The sequence below is a fragment of the Erinaceus europaeus genome, chromosome 5 (genome assembly GCF_950295315.1).
Source record: "Erinaceus europaeus chromosome 5, mEriEur2.1, whole genome shotgun sequence".
NCBI classification, from domain to species: domain Eukaryota; kingdom Metazoa; phylum Chordata; class Mammalia; order Eulipotyphla; family Erinaceidae; genus Erinaceus; species Erinaceus europaeus.
The window spans coordinates 51,094,512-51,112,880 of record NC_080166.1 but is presented as its reverse complement, the minus strand read 5'-3'; positions in this window follow the sequence as shown (position 1 = coordinate 51,112,880).

The following is an 18,369-nucleotide window of genomic DNA, read 5'->3' as shown; positions in this document are numbered from 1 at the left end:
CATTTATTATCAGAAATAAGTTACAGTTCTTACATTTGCAAAGCAGCTTCCAATGCCTTTTGATTTGATCTTCAGAACTCTTTGGATGTGTAGCTATGAATAATCCCACTTTACTATTGAAGAAGCTAAGTTCCAGGTTAAGTGACTTGCTTAACCAGAGAGGCTAAGTGTCCTCCAGTCCTAATTCACAGCTTTGACCTTTTGTAATTTAAAGCCTGTGAATTTTGGATTGGCTTTGTTACTTAATTTGGTAGGTCTGTGCTAATTTCCTTCAGGAATCAACAAAAAACAATTCTCAAACAGAAGCATTTATATTATGCAAAGAAACTTTTTTGGGGTTTTTTTTTTTGGCAATCTACCCAAGTGATCCCTCCCAGGAATAAGTTTCATAAAAACCACACACCCTTGGATTTTTGTCAACTATCTGATTATGGTTTGGATCTTTATATTTTTCAATAATTGGGATGGATTGCATATTAAGTATATATTTAAACAAATTACTACCCCCTCCAGAAAGCTAAATTCTCAGTCATGACTCAAGTAAACTATTGAAATTTCATTTCTACATGCTGGGTGTGGCAATTTTAATAAATCACTGTGCATACTATCATTCCCTGGCATATATAGGTGTGAGGACATCAACATCCTACAGAAGCTTTGACTCAGCTTAGGAACAACTTCATTATGTGAGTATTAGTACGTTGAGAACGAGCAGTTTCACCATCGCCCAATGATTTGTCACTGGCATTAGGAAATCCTGAGCTGTGGGACTAAAAACAACATAGACCTCAAATGTATTGTGGGGTTAGAAGATGTTATTTCTCAACCACATGGAGAAGGGAGTGGTATGGAACTACACCGTCATTCCACACAGGCTTCTTGAATACATCTTCAGTCCTTCTGCAGCTTGAAAGGTCTCCCAGCTGGCTGGCCGGGCCATTTGGAAGGAGCGCTTCTTCCAGGAAAACTCAAGTCACTCACAGCTTACGTGAAACTGTAGCCTTTCAGAATGTACTGTACTTACAGTTCAGTTACATATGCTGGTGTTTAAGCTTTAAAGAAGGTCAATGTGCTAATGTTCTCAGAAGTTATAAAACCCAGGACTTGTTTTCCACTGGTTTTGGTCTGTAATGTCACCACTGTTAAGAAATGCCCCCGCCCATAACTTGGATCAATATTATTCTCTAAGTGAAGCTTCTTATTTTGAGGGATATTGATAAGGGAAAAAGTAAAAGGAAACTGGTAATGATTATTCATATTGACACACCCAGAATATGTCATATGGGAGATATAAAGCTATACTATCTTATTAAACTGTCAAATAGTATTTTATGTCAGTATTATTTAAATACCACAAAAACATAGAGAGCTTTCACTCATTTACTCAACAAGCATGTATGAGTTTCAATGCCTTGGAATACAACAATAGATAAACAAAGTCCTTGTTGCTAAAGATGACATCCTAGTAGGGGAAAGAATAACAAGCCTGTATGTGTGTGTGTGTGTGTGTGTGTGTGTGTGTGTGTGTGTGTGTGTGTGTGTGTGTGTCTAATGGAGTTCCTGGAAGAAAGTATAAGAAGAAAGAAGACAGGGGAGGGTGATGGAGTAGAGAAGGTGCTGTTTGGCTCTAGGGAAGCTCTCCTTATGAAATGACACAAGTAGAAAATCTGGATGAAATAAAGAAATAGTTAATGATATTGAATGGGATGGAATGATAGCCCGGATGAAAGTCTGTGGTCTTATCCAACACACCTCCTCTTACTTCACACACACCATTAAAACTCCTAGCATAGAAAGACCATCACCATGGAATATAGTTGAGTGGATACTCATTGGGGCATGTTTGCTTTCTAGCACATCATAATCATACCTTTTTGTTGCTACAGCTAAGTACACATCTCTATTTCTAAGAGAGTGATCTGGAGATTTTTTTTTTTTTTTTAGTTAAAAATGTAATAGAAAGCTTTAAGCAGCAGGATCTAAAAGAGACTTTTTTTTTTTAGTGCCAGCTGGATTGTCACTTGGGCTTTTCACTCGCATGATTCCACTACCCCTGTTGGACTCTTGGTTTTTTAGAGAGTGATAAAGGAGGAGAGGGAGACAGAGAGAAGAGAGACACTGTAGCCACACTCCACTGCCTCTGAAATTTCCCCAGTGCAATTGCTCCCATGTGATGACCAGGGGCTTGAACTCAGGTACTCATGATTGGCAAAGTGTGTGCTCTATTGAATGCGCCATCTCCTGGCCCCTGAAATAGATGTTTTTCATCCTCCCTCTAGCTGTTGTTTGGATAATGAGAGGAAAGGAAGTAAGTGCAGAGGACAATAATGGTAACAGGAAAACCAGTTGGGAAGCTGTTGTCATTCTCGAATAGAAAAAAAAAAAGTGATAAGTCTGGTTGGTACAGTACTTGACATATGATGATAGCTATAATAAACTTAATGAATGCATGAGCAACTCAAACTAAGCTTCAAAATTATTCACTTTTTAAAGATCAATTTGATTCATTCCGTCTGTAAGGCATTTCATCTATGAACTTTATTAACAACTGGCTTATGTTTTCAACTTAACCTATAAAATTTGCTAGCGTCCCTACTACTATGTTATATCTTACTGTTAAAGAATTATCCATACTTGCTTCTCCCCTTTGATTCTGGGAAGATACAATCCATATCCCATGTCTTGTATTATAAGATCCCCCCCTCTCTCACACACACACACACAAACACACACACACACAGCACACACAGACACAGACCTCCTCTCACCTCATACACACCATTACAATTCTTAGTTAACATAGATAGTCATTACAATTAAATGGATTCTCATACTGGGGTATATTTACTTTCTGGAACATCATAACCATGCCTCCTTGTTGCTACCACTAAGTATACTTCTCTCTATATAAGAAAGTGATCTGTTGGAGGGAAAAAAAATTTTTTTTAACTGACATTGGTCTGGCTAGTGAACACAGGATAAATTAGAAGAGGATCCTAGAGACAAAAAACCCATTTAAAAGGCTATTGACAGGCACTTCCAAGAACAATGGAGTATTGTGAAAATAGTTGTGTGATCTTGGGAAAGGCTTTTCTTGTCTTGTGACTTAATTTCTTCATCAATAAAATGTAAATAAGGTCACAAGATTTGTATATTCATCTCAGCAAAGTTTCAAATCACATGTTATTGAACTTCCAGATAGTTGAAAATAGTCAACTCTAGAGTGATAAACTCTAGTATTTGCAAAGAATGTGTCTGACTTATAACACTTAAGCTCAGTTTAAAAAAAAAGATTGAAAAAACAGACTAAAATTATCTGCTTTAAACAGTTCATAAGAAGGGGGCTGGGTGGTAGCAGTGGGTTAAGCGCACATAGCACAAAGCACAAGGACCAGCGTAAGGAGCCCAGCTAGAGCACCGGGCTCCCCACCTGCAGGGGGTCGCTTTACAGGCGGTGAAGCAGTTCTGCAAGTATCTATGTTACCTCTCCCTCTCTGTCTTCCCCTCCTCTCTCCATTTCTCTCTGTCCTATCCAATATCAACGACATCAATGACAACAATAATAATAACCATAACAATGATAAAACAACAAGGGCAACAAAAGGAGAAAAAAAAATAGCCTCCAGGAGCAGTGGATTCATGGTGCAGGCACTGAGACCTAGGAAATAATGCTGGAGGCAAAAAAAGAAAAATCATAAGCAGTCCTTAAAATTGCAAATAAATTAAATACAGACAAAAATACATTTATGAAAAAAAGTGGAGTTGGAAGACTATGCACAGAACTTTTGGAGAACATTATTGCCAGGTTTCACAAGCAGACATGTGTAAGTACTAAAGTGCCCAGGGCAGGGTTGTTCCCTGCAGTGTATGATGTTTCACAGAGAATGTCCTATGGCAGGCAGCAGCAAGGGATCCTGGGAAGCAAAACCCTTGGACCAAAACCAAACTATGAACTGAGAGCTGGAGTGGGGCAGTGGTGAGCAGCACTAAGCTAGAGCAGAATGAAATCAGACTGTGAGACAAAAACAGCTGGAGAACAAGGAATGTCTGTAATCAGGGGGTGGGACGGGGTGCCTGTGTGTGTTAGGCGAGCTTGAAGGACTAACAAAGGCAACAATAGTTATTGTGTTTGCCTATAACACTGCTGCTCTTATTTTCAATCAGAATCAAGCTACTGAAACTGGCTTAGACATTTTAAAAAAAAAGGAGAGGGTTATTTTAAGCATTTGTCCTTACTGAGGATGTGAACTTCAAATTTCATACTTTTGTTATTTTTGAAAGGACTCAGAGAGAGAGAGAGAGAGAGAGGACACCAAAACAATTGGTTCACGTGTGATAGAGGAGATGGAAGACATAATCTCAACATGCAAGCCCTGTGCTCTAGCAGCTGAGACATCTCTCAAAACACTCCTGTTTATTTCTTCTTTTTTTTTCAATTAGCTAAAGGCTAATTTTTAAAAATTTTTATTTATAAAATGGAAACATTGACAAGTCTATAGCATAAGAGGGGCACATCTCCAGATCGAATCAATGGGGTTTACAGTCAACAATATTTATACACTTTTCCCATATTTGGGAGCTACTCTCTCCCCTGATCCAGCTTTCTGGTCCTTTTTTCCAGCCATTTAATCATCTCCCCTAGACAATAACTTTGATACACCTTCATATCAGATGTCAGGCTCAGGGAAAAAAAAAACTAGTATAGCTCTTTGGAATATAACTAAAATACGACTACTAACTCTCTACAATTCTTCATATGAACCATTCCAGTCTTTAGGTTCATGATTAATCAACAATTTGTTTGACTCTATATGTTAACTTTTTTCAGCCACCAGGTTCCAGATGCTAACGTGACGCCAACCAGACTTCCCTGGACAGACAACCCCACCAATGTGTCCTCGAGCCCTGCTTCCCCAGAAACCTGCCTCACTAGGGAAAGAGAGAGACAGGCTGGGAGTATGGATCGACCTGCCAATGTCCATGTTCAGCAAGGAAGCAAGACCTTCCACCTTCTGCATCCCATAATGAGGGAATGAGATACAGAGATCTGGTGGTGGAAATTGTGTGGAGTTGTACCCCTCTTATCCTATGTTTTCTGTCAGTGTTTGCTTTTTATAAATAAAAATTTAAAAAAGAAAAAAAAAAACTGCCCATCCACAGAGCTCCATATCCAGTCCCCTCCCTTGATAGCTTTCCTATTCTTTATCCCTCTGGGAATATGGACCCAGGATCATTGTGGGGTGCAAAAGGTGGAAGGCCTGGCTTCTGGAATTGCTTCTCCCAGGAACATGGGTGTTGGCAGGTTGATCCATACTCCCAGCATCTTGTTTATTTTGAACACAAATTCCTTCTGTCGCTTCTTTTAAAATAGCTATTTATTTATTTGGTATGGACAGAGAAAAATTGAGAGGGAAGGAAATATAGAGAAGGAGAGAGACCTGCAGCACTGTACCTCTTATGAGGCTTCCCTTCTGCGTGTGGGGAACTTGGAGTCTGATAATGTCTGCACTCAACTGGGTGCACCACTGCCTGACCTCTCACTTATTGGATTGTAACATACATAGAGAAGAACATAGATTATCTGCATATGGCTAGGTGATTTTTAGTAAACTGAACATATCATTGTAACCAGCACCCAGATCCAGAAACAAACATGCCGCTATCTGAGAAAACCTTCTCATGCCACTTCTAGCTTCCCCCTGGGTGGTATATTCATTTTAATAATGTAAATTCTTCCAACCCAAGAACATGGAATACTTTTCCACTTCTTTGTGTCTTTTTCTGTTTCCTTCAATAGTGATTCATAATTTTCAGTGTATGTCTTTCATTTCTTTGATTAGGTTTATTCCTAGATATTTTATTGCTTTTGTTGCTATTGTAAAAGGAATTGATTTTTGGAGGAGGAGAGATGCAGGTGGAGGGAGAAGAGCAGGGAAAAACAAGAAAGAGATTACCCCAGACCAAAGAAGAGAACAGGCATTAACTCACCAATTACCAGGAATTCAGTCCATTTCCAGTGCAACCCAACAACAAACTTTGAAAAGAGGGGCAGGAATAAAAGGATTTATTTTGTGGTCAAAACCTAGCATTTGCTTTCAAGCTTGGCTGCATAGACCACTGGTGGAGATCTACTTTGATTTAAGATTAATAAAAGACTTCTAGAGATTCAAACCTGTTTGACTGCATTTTCTTTTTTTTAATATTTATTTATTCCTTTTGTTGCCCTTGTTATTGTTTTAGTTGTTGTTGTTGATGTCATTGTTGTTGTATAGGACAGAGAGAAATGGAAAGAGGCGGGGAAGACAGAGAGGAGATAAAGAGACACCTGTTGGTATGCTTCTAATTCTGCTTCTAAAACCCCTTCTGTTTCATTGGTTTAATCCCCCTGCTTAACACTGTATTCTATTTACATAACCACTGTTAACTAAACACCACCCTGCCTGCGGGGCATTGGTTTAATCCCCACTGGTTCATGATGTCTTTTTGCTCCACCCCCTCTCCTAGTACACCCTGATTTCCACCAGTCTTTTTTTCGCTCCACCCTCTCTATGTCTCATCCTGTTTCCACCCTACTTGGCAAGTGTATATAAGGGCAGGATTGTGATTAGAGATGGCTTAGATTGCGCTGCGTTCTGTTGGTATGCTTCTAAAAACCCCTTCTGTTTCATTAGTTTAATCCCCCCTGCTTAACACTATTCTATTTACATAACCACTTCATTCTATTTACATAACCGCTGTTAACAAGCACCACCCTCCCTCCCAGGCATTGATGGTTCAGTGGTAGAATTCTTGCCTGCTCCGCCCCCTCTCCTTGTCATACACTGATTTTCACCAGTCACTTTTCACTCCACCCTCTCTGTGTCACATCCTGTTCCCACCCTACTGGGCTAGTACATTTATAAGGACAAGATTGTTTGTAGTTTTGAGTTTAGCTTAGCTTGGTATAGATTGCACTGCGTCCTGCGTGAATAAAGAGATACTGCGTACAGCTCAACCATGAGTCCCTGGTCATCTGTTACCCGCCCGTGAAGCCAGCCCGGCGAAAACAACACGTTCCACATGAATAAAGACTGAAATGCATACCACTCAGCCATGAGTCCCTGGTCGTCTCTTGTCTCCCGCCCATGAAGCTAGTCTGGCAGACACCTGCAGATCTGTTTTACCGCCTGTGAAGCGACTCCCCTGCTGGTGGGGCACCAGGGGCAGGAACTGGGATCCTTCCGCTGGTCCTTGTGCTTTACGCCACATGTGCTTAACCCACTGCGCTACCGCCTGACTCCCTTGACTGCATTTTCTTAAGTAGCTTTCTCTGAAAAGTTTGATCTGGTTGCTCCTAGAATGTACCACAGGATAGTGCTTTGGTTTCAGCCTTACTGAGAGCTTAGGAGAGAGAACAACTCCATAGGTTCCCTATGAGGTGACCCCCTGGTCTTTGTGGCAGAATCCTCGAGATTATTATTTAAAAACAGAGGCCACTAACCACAATTAACTAAACTCTTACCTATATGGGTAACTAACTTACAAAAAATAAAAAAAGACAAGAACAATAGAGAAAGCCTTGTCTCTTCAATAAGTGATGTTCCAAAAACTGGACAACTGTATATAAGAGAGTAATAGACCAGCATCTCATACCAGAACAAAATGCATCCAAACTGGTTAAAGAATCTTGAGTGTTAAGACCTGAAACCATGAAATACATAGAAGAAAATTAAGGCAATACTCTCCTTGATATTATCTTTGGTGATCTCTTTGTGGATTTAGTTGTAATGACAACTAGACAATAAAGCAAATAATTGAGTAAAATTAAATCAAACTAATTTGATTTTAATTTTCTGTGGGATGAAGCAAACAACCATCAAAGCAAAACAAAACAAAATGGCAATGATCAGAGGGGTTTGTAACTGCTACATGTAGTGTCAGATTTGCACGAATGAGGTGTCCCAAGTTTGATTGCCAGCACTGGATAAGCAAGAGTGAGGTTCTGGTTCTCTCATTCCTTCATTCTCTCAAACCTGCTCTTCTCCCCTTTCTTTTAATAAATACATACCTTTTTAAAAAATTAGAAATAGGGGAGTTCGGTGGTAGTGCAACTGGTTAAGCACACATGGCGCAAAGAGCAAGGACAGGTGTAAGGATCCCGGTTCCAGTCCCCAGCTCCCCATCTGCTCAGTGGTCACTTCGCAAGCAGTGAAGCAAGTTTGCAGGTGTCTATCTTTCTCTCCCCCTTTTGGTCTTCCCCTCCTCTCTTGATTTCTCTCTGTCCTATCCAACTACAACAACAGCTATAACTAGGGCAACAAAATGGGGAAAATAGACTACAGGAGCAGTGGATTCATAGTGCAGGCACTGAGCCCCAGCGATAACCCTGGAGGCAAAAAAAAAATTAGAAATCAAAAAAGATAACCTACTGAATGAAGATATTTACAGAGAATAATTTGACAAAATATTAATATCAAAACGTATGTAAACAGCTAATAAACTCAAGAGCAGAAAGCAATCTGATAAAAAATGGACAGAGGATCTTAATACATATTTCTCCAGGGACCTGTGGTGGTGCACCTGGCTAGACTCACACATTAGTGTGCGCACGAACCTGGGTTCAAGCCCCTGGTCTCCTCCTTCAGGGGGACAGCTTCACACGCGGTGAAGCAGGGCTGCAGGTGACTCTCTGTTTCTTTCCCTCTCTATCTCCCCTTCCCCTCTCAATTTCTGTCTGTCCCTATACAATAATAACTAAATAAATAATATAAAATGAAATTAACATTTCTCCAATGAAAATATGCAAATAACCAAAAGACACATAAAAAGATGTTCATCATCACTTATTATTTAGAAACTACAATTAAAAACCACACCTGTGAGAATGGTTATTCTTAGAAAGACAGAAAAAGAAAAGACAAAGAACAAGTGTTAAGAAGAATATAGAGAAAAAAGAAACCATAGTCCACTCTTGATGGGAATGAAAACTACTTCAGTCACTATGCAAAACAATATGGAGATTTCTAGAAATAGAAATGCAACATGGCACTCGGGTGAGACCTTTCCTTTCATAGTACACTCTAATTTCATCTCAGGTAGTTCACTTTCTAACAAAGTCCCATAACCTAGAAATACACCAGTTTCTGTGAGAGAGAGCTTATGTGCACACATATCCATAAACTACTGCAAAATATATACCTGAAAGCAGAAGTACACTAGAGTTTGCAGTGAGTACCTCCCTAACACTTCCTCTCCACTATTCCAAGCTTGGGATCCATGATTGCTCAACAAATTGTTTGGCTTCATATGTTAACTCTCTTTTCAATCACCAGGTTCCAGATGCCACCAGGATGCTGGCCAGGCTTCCCTGGATTGAAGATCCCACCAATGTGTCCTGGAGCTCAGCTTCCCCAGAGACACACCTTACTAGGGAAAGAGAGAGGCAGACTGGGAGTATGGACCGACCAGTCAACGCCCATGTTCAGCGGGGAAGCAATTACAGAAGCCAGACCTTCTACCTTCTGCAACCCTCAATGACTCTGGGACCATGCTCCCAGAGGGCTAGAGAATGGGAAAGCTATCATGGGAGGGGGTGGGTTATGGATATTGGGTGGTGGGAATTGTGTGGAGTTGTACCCCTCCTACCTTAAGTTTTTGTTCATTAATCCTTTCTTAAATAAAAAATTAAAAAATAGCCAGGATACGGAAGTAATATAAGTGCCCATAAACAGATGAATGGAGAAAAAAGATGTGGTATATGTACACAATGGAACACTACTCAGCTATAAACAAATTTTAATCCAGCAACTTTCAACAACAGGAATGGACTTTGAGGGCATTATGCTACATAAAATAAGTTAGATAGAGAAAGACAAATACCGTATGATTCCACTTGTATGTGGAATACAAAAAAATGAAATAAATAAATTATACAATGGGGGAAATATCTTGGCTGGGAGAGTGTAGGACTTATTCCAAGTTCTATCCCAGCACTACACATAATAGAGTGGTCCTCTGTCTCCTCTCCCTCTCTCTCTCTCTCTCTCTCTCTTCCCCCCTTTCTCTCTCTCATATAAAACTTTCTAACTCATATAAATGAATAAAATAAGTCTTCAAAATAAACAAGATGAATTCTTAGACACAGAGAACAGATTGATGAATACCAGTGGGAATCAGGCAGGAGTGGTGTTAAACAGGGTAGTAACTGAGTGGTGGTGGATGGAAAATATTATAGACTTCTGTTCGTGATTGTCATGCAGTATACACAAACGTCTTTATGATGTCGTGAAGCAGGTCTGCAGGTGTCTATCTTTCTTCCTCCACACACTCCCCCCAGCCTTCCCCTCCTCTCTCGATTGCTCTCTGTCCTATCCAACAACAATGACATCAATGACAACAATAATAATAACAATAATAAACAACAAGGGCAACAAAAAGGGTGGGAAAAAAAAAGAATTCTTGCCTAGAAAAAATGAAACTAAAACTGACCATATTTTCTGGTTATGATTCAACTATCAGTTATAGAAGATAAAATATAGAAGATTTTTGTTTTTTAATTTTTTAAATCTTTTTTATTTTTTATTTATGAATGAGTAAGATAGGAAGAGAGAGAGAGGAAGAACCAGACATCACTATGGTACATGTGCTGCCAGGGATTGAACTCAGGACCTCATGCTTGAGATTCCAATGCTTTATCCACTGCACCACCTCCAGGATCACTAGGAGATCTTATAAATGGCAAGGTTTATACAGTAGGAAGATGAGAAGAAAAAGTGGAAAGGAACTCTCCAGGAATGAAAAAGAAAAATCATCTATTCACTAGCTGTAGACATTGCATGTGTCATAATTCAGCTGACTGAAAAATATTTAAACTAAACAACTCAAGCAATTATGAGATCATTATAAGTTTAAATGCTAAAAACATGTGAAAGTAATCAGGAAACAGTTTAGAATCTTTGATATAATAACTGAATTGTAATTATCTCTTTTTTCATTTTATTTATTTATGTTTGGATAGAGACAGAGAGAATTTGAGGGGGGAGATAGAGAAGGAAAGAGACAGAGAGATACCTGTAGTCCTGCTTTGCCATTCGTGAAGATTTCCCCTTGCAGGTGGGGACCAAAGGTTTGAACCCAAGTCCTTTCGCACTGTGCGCTTCCTCAGGTGCACCACTACCAGGCCCCAATACAATATTCCTTTTTTAAAAAAAGAATTTATTTATTTATTTATGGGAAAGATAGGCAGAGAGAGAAAGAGCCAGACATCACTCTGGTACATGTGGGACTTCATCTTTGAGAATCCAGTGCTTTATCTACTACGCCACCTCCCAGACCAACCCAGTACAATATTCTTTATCTGCAGACAAACTGTTGAATATGTACTAAATCCTATAATCAACAAAGCAACTATTAGAACTAATATAACAGCTTTGCATGTATTATGGCTGAGGCTAGAGAATCCAGCAGGGTAGGGCCAAGGGCTATCAACTGGACAAGCCCCTCACTGCATTTTACTTGCAAAGTGTTCATTCTATCAGTACCTGGAGGTCAATTAGGGCTTAGTGGGTTGCGTTTTTCCCCCTGTCTGATATCAAGAGTAAATATTTATTCCTTTCTTAATTCCTTAGTTAAATTCCACAGTTCCACATGTATAAACATCAGTTCTCCAGTGTTATCAGTTCTTCAGTGTATCACTTGAAGAGTTTTACAAGCTGCTGATTCTCCTGATCCACCTCCACAGACTATGACTTCATTATTTGGGGGATTCTACTGTGCAATCCAGGTTGAGAATCACTTGCCCTAGAGGAATCTTTCTGCTCTTGTAACGTCTCTGAACAGTGAGTTTAAGGGGTGAGCCAGAGAAGCATGACCCAAGTCCTGTGGGAATCTTCCTATATACAAAATCTCATTCTGTTCTGCTTCTCTGATCCATAAATGTTATTATGAAACAGACCCCTCAACAAGGGGCAGAGGAAGCAGGTGAGAGAAGCCAGTGCTATCTGGGAGGGGCTATGAGTCACTGAGTTCATCTGATCCAGGTATGAGAAAGTATAAGCAAGCATACTTAATCGACAAACCTAAAACCATCTTGTCCCAACTACTTATTTGCCCAAACTTTAACTGGGAAAATTTCCAATGTTCACAATTGCAGTAATAACTCAACTAGTAAAGTGTGGGATTTGCATGCCTGTGCTTCTGGATTTGACTCCTAGTGTCCCACGTAACAAAGTGATGCCTTGTACCCCACCCATATGAAACAAGTAAAATAAATAGTTTTTTTTCATTAAAAACACTTCAAATGAACATAAAAGTTCAAAAATGGTCCAGTGTGGAACTATACCCTGTAATCTTATTAAGAAATTTTCAAGGTCCATCCAAGATCGGCTGAAAACGGTGAAGTCACCATTTTTTAACCCAGGTGTCCAACAACAGATGAGTGGCTGAGCAAGTTGTGGTCTATATACACAATGGAATACTACTCAGCTGTAAAAAATGGTGATTTCACCGTTTTCAGCCGATCTTGGATGGACCTTGAAAAAATCATGTTGAGTGAAATAAGTCAGAAACAGAAGGATGAATATGGGATGATCTCACTCTCAGGCCGAAGTTGAAAAACAAGATTAGAAAAGAAAACACAAGTCGAACCTGAAATGGAATTGGAGTATTACACCAAAGTAAAAGACTCTGGGGTGGGTGGGTGGGTGGGGAGAATACAGGTCCATGAAAAATGATGAATGAAATAGTGGGGGTTGTATTGCTAAATGGGAATCTGGGGAATGTTATGCATGTAAAAAAAAAAAAAAAAGAAGTAGAAACGCAAAGCAGAAATTGACTGAGTTTGGAGTATGGCACCAAAGTAAGAAAGCAGAAGTATACTAGAGTTTGCAGTGAGTACCTCCCTAATACTTCCTCTCCACTTTTCCAAGCTTTGGGTCCATGATTGCTCAACAATTTGTTTGGCTTTGTATGTTAAATCTCTTTTCAGTCACCAGGTTCCAGGTGTCATCAGGATGCCGGCCAGACTTCCCTGGATTGAAGACACCACCAATGTGTCCTGGAGCTCAGCTTCCCCAGAGACCCATCCTACTAGGGAAAGAGAGAGGCAGACTGGGAGTATGGACCGATCAGTCAACGCCCATGTTCAGCGAGGAAGCAATTACAGAAGCCAGACCTTCTACCTTCTGCAACCCTCAATGACCCTGGGTCCATGCTCCCAGAGGGATAGAGAATGGGAAAGCTATCGGGGGAGGGGGTGGGATATGGAGATTGGGCGGTGGGAATTGTGTGGAGTTGTACCCCTCCTACCTTATGGTTTTGTTAATTAATCCTTTCTTAAATAAAAAAAAAAAAAAAGAAAAAAAAAAGAAATTTAAAAAAAAATGATAGGGGGGAGTCTAGCGGTAGCGCAGCGGGTTAGGTGCAAGGACCGACGTAAGGATACTGGTTCGATCACCCGGCTCCCCACCTGCAAGGGAGTCGCTTCACAGGCGGTGAAGCAGGACTGCAGGTGTCTTTCTCTACCCTCTCTGTCTTCCCCTCCTCTCTCCCTTTCTCTCTGTCCTGTCCAACAATGACGACATCAGTAACAACAACAATAACTACAACAATAAAACAAGGGCAACAAAAGAGAATAAATGCATATTTTTAAAAAAAAAATTGATAGGACAGAAAGAAATTGAGAGGGGAGAAAGAAGTAGAAAGGGAGAGAGAAAGAGAGATGCTTCACTGCTTATGAAGCTTCCACCTTGCAGGTGGGCAGCCGGGGACTCCTACCAGGATTCTTGCACTTCACCTACCTGTCCTTGCACTTCACACCATGTGCGCTTAACCCACTGCACTACTGCCTGGGCCTCAATACCTTTTATCCTTATAATAGTAAAAACTACTACTAAATCGATAATTAAAAAAATAATCAATGGCACTTATGTGCCACGCCACTTATGTTCCTCAACTGTTAATATCACATTCACATTTACTAGCTTTCTCTCCATACACACCTCACCATGTCTGGTTTTTTTTTCTGTCTTTGAGCCTATATATTTCAATAGATGTTACCTAAGAACAAGGGTAGGAAGCTGAGTGGGGACATGCCTGACTGAGAGCACATGTTACTATGAGTAAGGATGCAGGTTCAAGCCCTTGGTACCCACCGGCAGAAGGAAAGATTCATGAGCAGTGAAGCAGGGATGCTGGTGTCTTTCTTACTCTCTCTATCGTCCCATCCCCTTTCCATTTCTCTGTCCTGTCAAGATAGATAGGGAGAAGGGGGAACAGAGGAGAAAAATGAGCACCAGGAGCAATGGATTTGTAGTTCTGGTACGAAACCCCAACAATAACCGTGGGAGCAATTAAAAGAAAGGACACTATTTTAAAAAATATTTTTATTTATTTATCTATGAAGAAGAAAGGAGGAGAGAGAGAAAGAATTAGACATCACTCTGGTACATGTGCTGCGGGGGGATTGAACTCAGAACCTCATTCTTGATAGTCCAATGCTTTATCCATTGCTCCACTGGACCACAAGGCTATTTTTCTACCTAATCATCATTTAAAAAATATTTTACCCTCAAAAAATTTTAACACTGATACATTAATATCATCTAATACACAATTCATATTTTTTTCCAATTCATCTCAAAATTTTCTATGTGGCTTTTTTGGGGTTCACACATTGCATTTTGTCGTCCCTTTTCACTTTAAAATTTTTTAATAATTTAATTCGTTAATTTAAGTTTTTATTGGTTAGAGACAGCCAGAACTTGAGAGGAAGGCAGACATAGAGAGGGAAAGTAACAGGGGGCCGGGTGGTGGCGTACCTGGTTGAGTGCATATGTTACAATGCATAAGAACTGAGGTTCAAGCCCCTGGTTCCCACCTGCAAGGGGAAAGTTTCACAAGCGGTGAAGCAGTGCTCCGGGTGTCTCTCTGTCTTACACCCCCTTCCTCTCAAATTCTGGCTGTTTCTATCCATAAATAAAGATAATAAAAATATTTTTAAAAAATAGGGCAGGGGGGAGTCAGGCGGTAATGCAGAGGGTTAAGCGCAGGTGGCGCTAAGCACAAGGACCGGTGTAAGGATCCCGGTTCAAGCCTCCGGCTCCCCACCTGCAAGGGAGTCGCTTCACAGGCGGTGAAGCAGGTCTGCAGGTGTCTAACTTTCTCTCCCCCTCTCTGTCTTCCCCTCCTCTCTCCATTTCTGTCTGTCCTATCCAAGAACGACATCAACAACAACAATTAACTACAACAATAAAACAACAAGGACAACAAAAGGGCATAAATAAATAAAAATTTAATTAAAAAATGTGAAATAAAAATAGGGCAGGGGGAGGGAGAATGACAGAGAGATACATGCATCACTGCTTCACCCCTTGTGAGGCTTTCCCGTGCAAGTGGAGGGGTGGGGCGGGGGATTTGAACCCGGATCCTTGTGTGGGTCCTTGCGCTTTGTACTATGTGCATTTAAGTGAGTACACCACCACACCGCCCCCAACTATGCCTTTTAAATGAATGTTGGCTAATGCAGAAAAGATTGACTAGGGCAAGCATATTAGCCTTCCAGCAGCAGTGCTCTCTGCAGCGGTGTGCCCAGAACTGGCAGGTAAGGTAGCTTAGGGTGGTTACTTCCTGTCACTCACCCATTTTGTGCTTTCCCAAAAATGTCTATAGACAGTAGGAAATCTAGTTATTGGGCTTCTAAGTTCTCCCTCTCAGCCATCACTGTCTCTATCCTCCTTTTATTTTTATTATTTTTCATACCTAGTAGGGAAACACAGACATGAAACTAGAATTGATAAAGGTTAGAGTTTTTGAACACAATAAGCAAACTAATGCTTCAAATGTCTTGAAAATAGCCTAGAGGTCTCTGGAAGAAGGGAAAGAGACAGGGCATTCTATTGGGTCTTTGGAGGGCAGGTGGGTGCGACGGCGTGTGAGAGACTTAGGGAGAGAGTGTCTGAGCACAGATCTTATCTGAACTCTTCTCTTATTCAAAGAACCTTATCTTTTGCCACAAGAAGGTGTGGTGTACTAAACACCTGGAGTGTTTCCGGCCTGGAAATAGTGTGTGAAACTGAAAGCAGTGGTTGTGGTGAGAATAAAGCAGGAACAACCAAGGCCTGTAGCAGGGTGGGGCAGGTAACAGGTAATGTGTGAGACACAAGGAACCTCAGCAGTAAATTTTAACTGGCAGCGACTCGATGTGAAAGTGTTCTAAAAAAAAAAATTTTTTTTTTTAATGTCCAGCTCCTTTTACAATGAGCGCATACCTGACACCATATGTGGAAGAAATTATAAATGTGAAAGGAATGGAGTAACTAAAAGACACCATCTTAACCAATTTCAATTAACAAGCTGGTTAAGTACATTCTCGTTGTTCAATCAGTCCCCAGAAGGCTTTTCATCTTGCAAAACTGAGACTCTTTACCCCTGAGTAATAGCTCTCCACACTCTTCCCTTTTCTCAGCCACTGGTAACCACCCTGCTACTTTTTGTCTCTATGATTTGGCAACTTTAGGCACCTCACAAAAATGGAATCATACAGGGTTTGTGTTTTCTGTAAGTGGCTACTTTTGCTCAGCATAATATCCTCAAGGTTCAGCTATGTCTCAGCATGTGTAAGAATTTCCTTCCTGGGAGTCGGGTGGTAGCACAGCTGGTTAAGCTCACGTGGTGCAAGGACTGGCTAAGGATCCCGGTTCGAGCCCCCAATCCCCACCTACAGGGGAGTCGCTTCACAGGCGGTGAAGCAGGTCTGTGGGTGTTTATCTTCCTCTCCCCTTCTCTGTCTTTCCCTCCTCTCTCCATTTCTCTCTGTCCTATCCAACAACGACGACAACAATAATTAATACAACAATAAAACAACTAGGGCAACAAAAGGGAATAAATAAATAAATAAATAAATATTAAAAAAAAGAATTTTCTTCCTTTTTAAGGGTGAATACGCTATTTAAATTTTCTACTATGTATATTTATTTATTGGATAGAGACAGCCAGAAATCTAGCGGAAGGGAGAGAGAGACAGAGAGATGCCTGCAGCCCTGCTTCACCACTTGTAAAGCTTCCCCCCTGCAGGTGGGGGTTGGGGGTCTTGAACCTGGGTCTTGTGCACTGTAACATGTGTGCTCACCAGGTGTGCCACCACCCAGCCCTCAGGATGAATATTCTATATGCATATGCTCTATTTTGTTTATCCATTCATCTGCAATTACACACTTGGAATGATTCTACCCTACAGCTATAATACTGCTATGAGTACGCAAATATCTTTGTGAATCCTTGATTTCAATTATTTTGGTTATATATCCCAAAGTGAAATTGAATCTATCTCAACACTTTTTATGCTCTGAATTTTTTTCAATAATAACCATCCTAATGGGTAGGTTTTTGAAAAACTGAAAAAAGTACCTATGTTTATTGCAGAAAAGAACAAAATAGAAAAAACACTACTGGATTAAAAAGTTCAAAAGAATGCCTTAGTAATGCATACAGTCTGGTAAACCAACTTTACCTAAAAATAAAATACCAAGATCTTTGTTCCATACTCCCAGAGGGGTAAAGAATAGGGAAGCTTCCAATGGAGGGGGTGGGATTATGGAACTCTGGTGGTGGGAACTGTGTGCTGTATGGAATTGTACCCTTCTTACCCCACAATCTTGTTGATCATTATTAAATGACTAACAAAAAATAAAATGAAATACCAGACACTTTAAATGTTGTAATTTAAAATGAAAAAGCAAAACATTGCTATGTAAACATAACAACCTTTGTTGAAAAACTATAGACAAAGGGCATGGGGAACAGCTCCTTTAGTAGGAGAACTGTTTTTTTGTTTGTTTGTTTGTTTGTTTGTTTTGTTTTTCCTCCTGTCCCTTTTTTTAAAATTTTTTATTTAAGAAAGGATTAATGAACAAAAACATAAGGTAGGAGGGGTACAACTCCACACAATTCCCACCACCCAATCTCCATAACCCACCCCCTCCCATGATAGCTTTCCCATTCTCTAGCCCTCTGGGAGCATGGACCCAGGGTCGCTGAGGGTTGCAGAAGGTAGAAGGTCTGGCTTCTGTAATTGCTTCCCCGCTGAACATGGGCGTTGACTGGTCGGTCCATACTCCCAGTCTGCCTCTCTCTTTCCCTAGTAAGGTGTGTCTCTGGGGAAGCTGAGCTCCAGGACACATTGGTGGGATCTTCAATCCAGGGAAGCCTGGCCAGCATCCTGGTGGCATCTGGAACCTGGTGATTGAAAAGAGAGTTAACATACGAAGCCAAACAATTTGTTGAGCAATCATGGATCCCAAGCTTGGAATAGTGGAGAGGAAGTGTTAGGGAGGTACTCACTGCAAACTCTAGTGTACTTCTGCTTTCAGGTATATATTTTGCAGTAGTTTATGG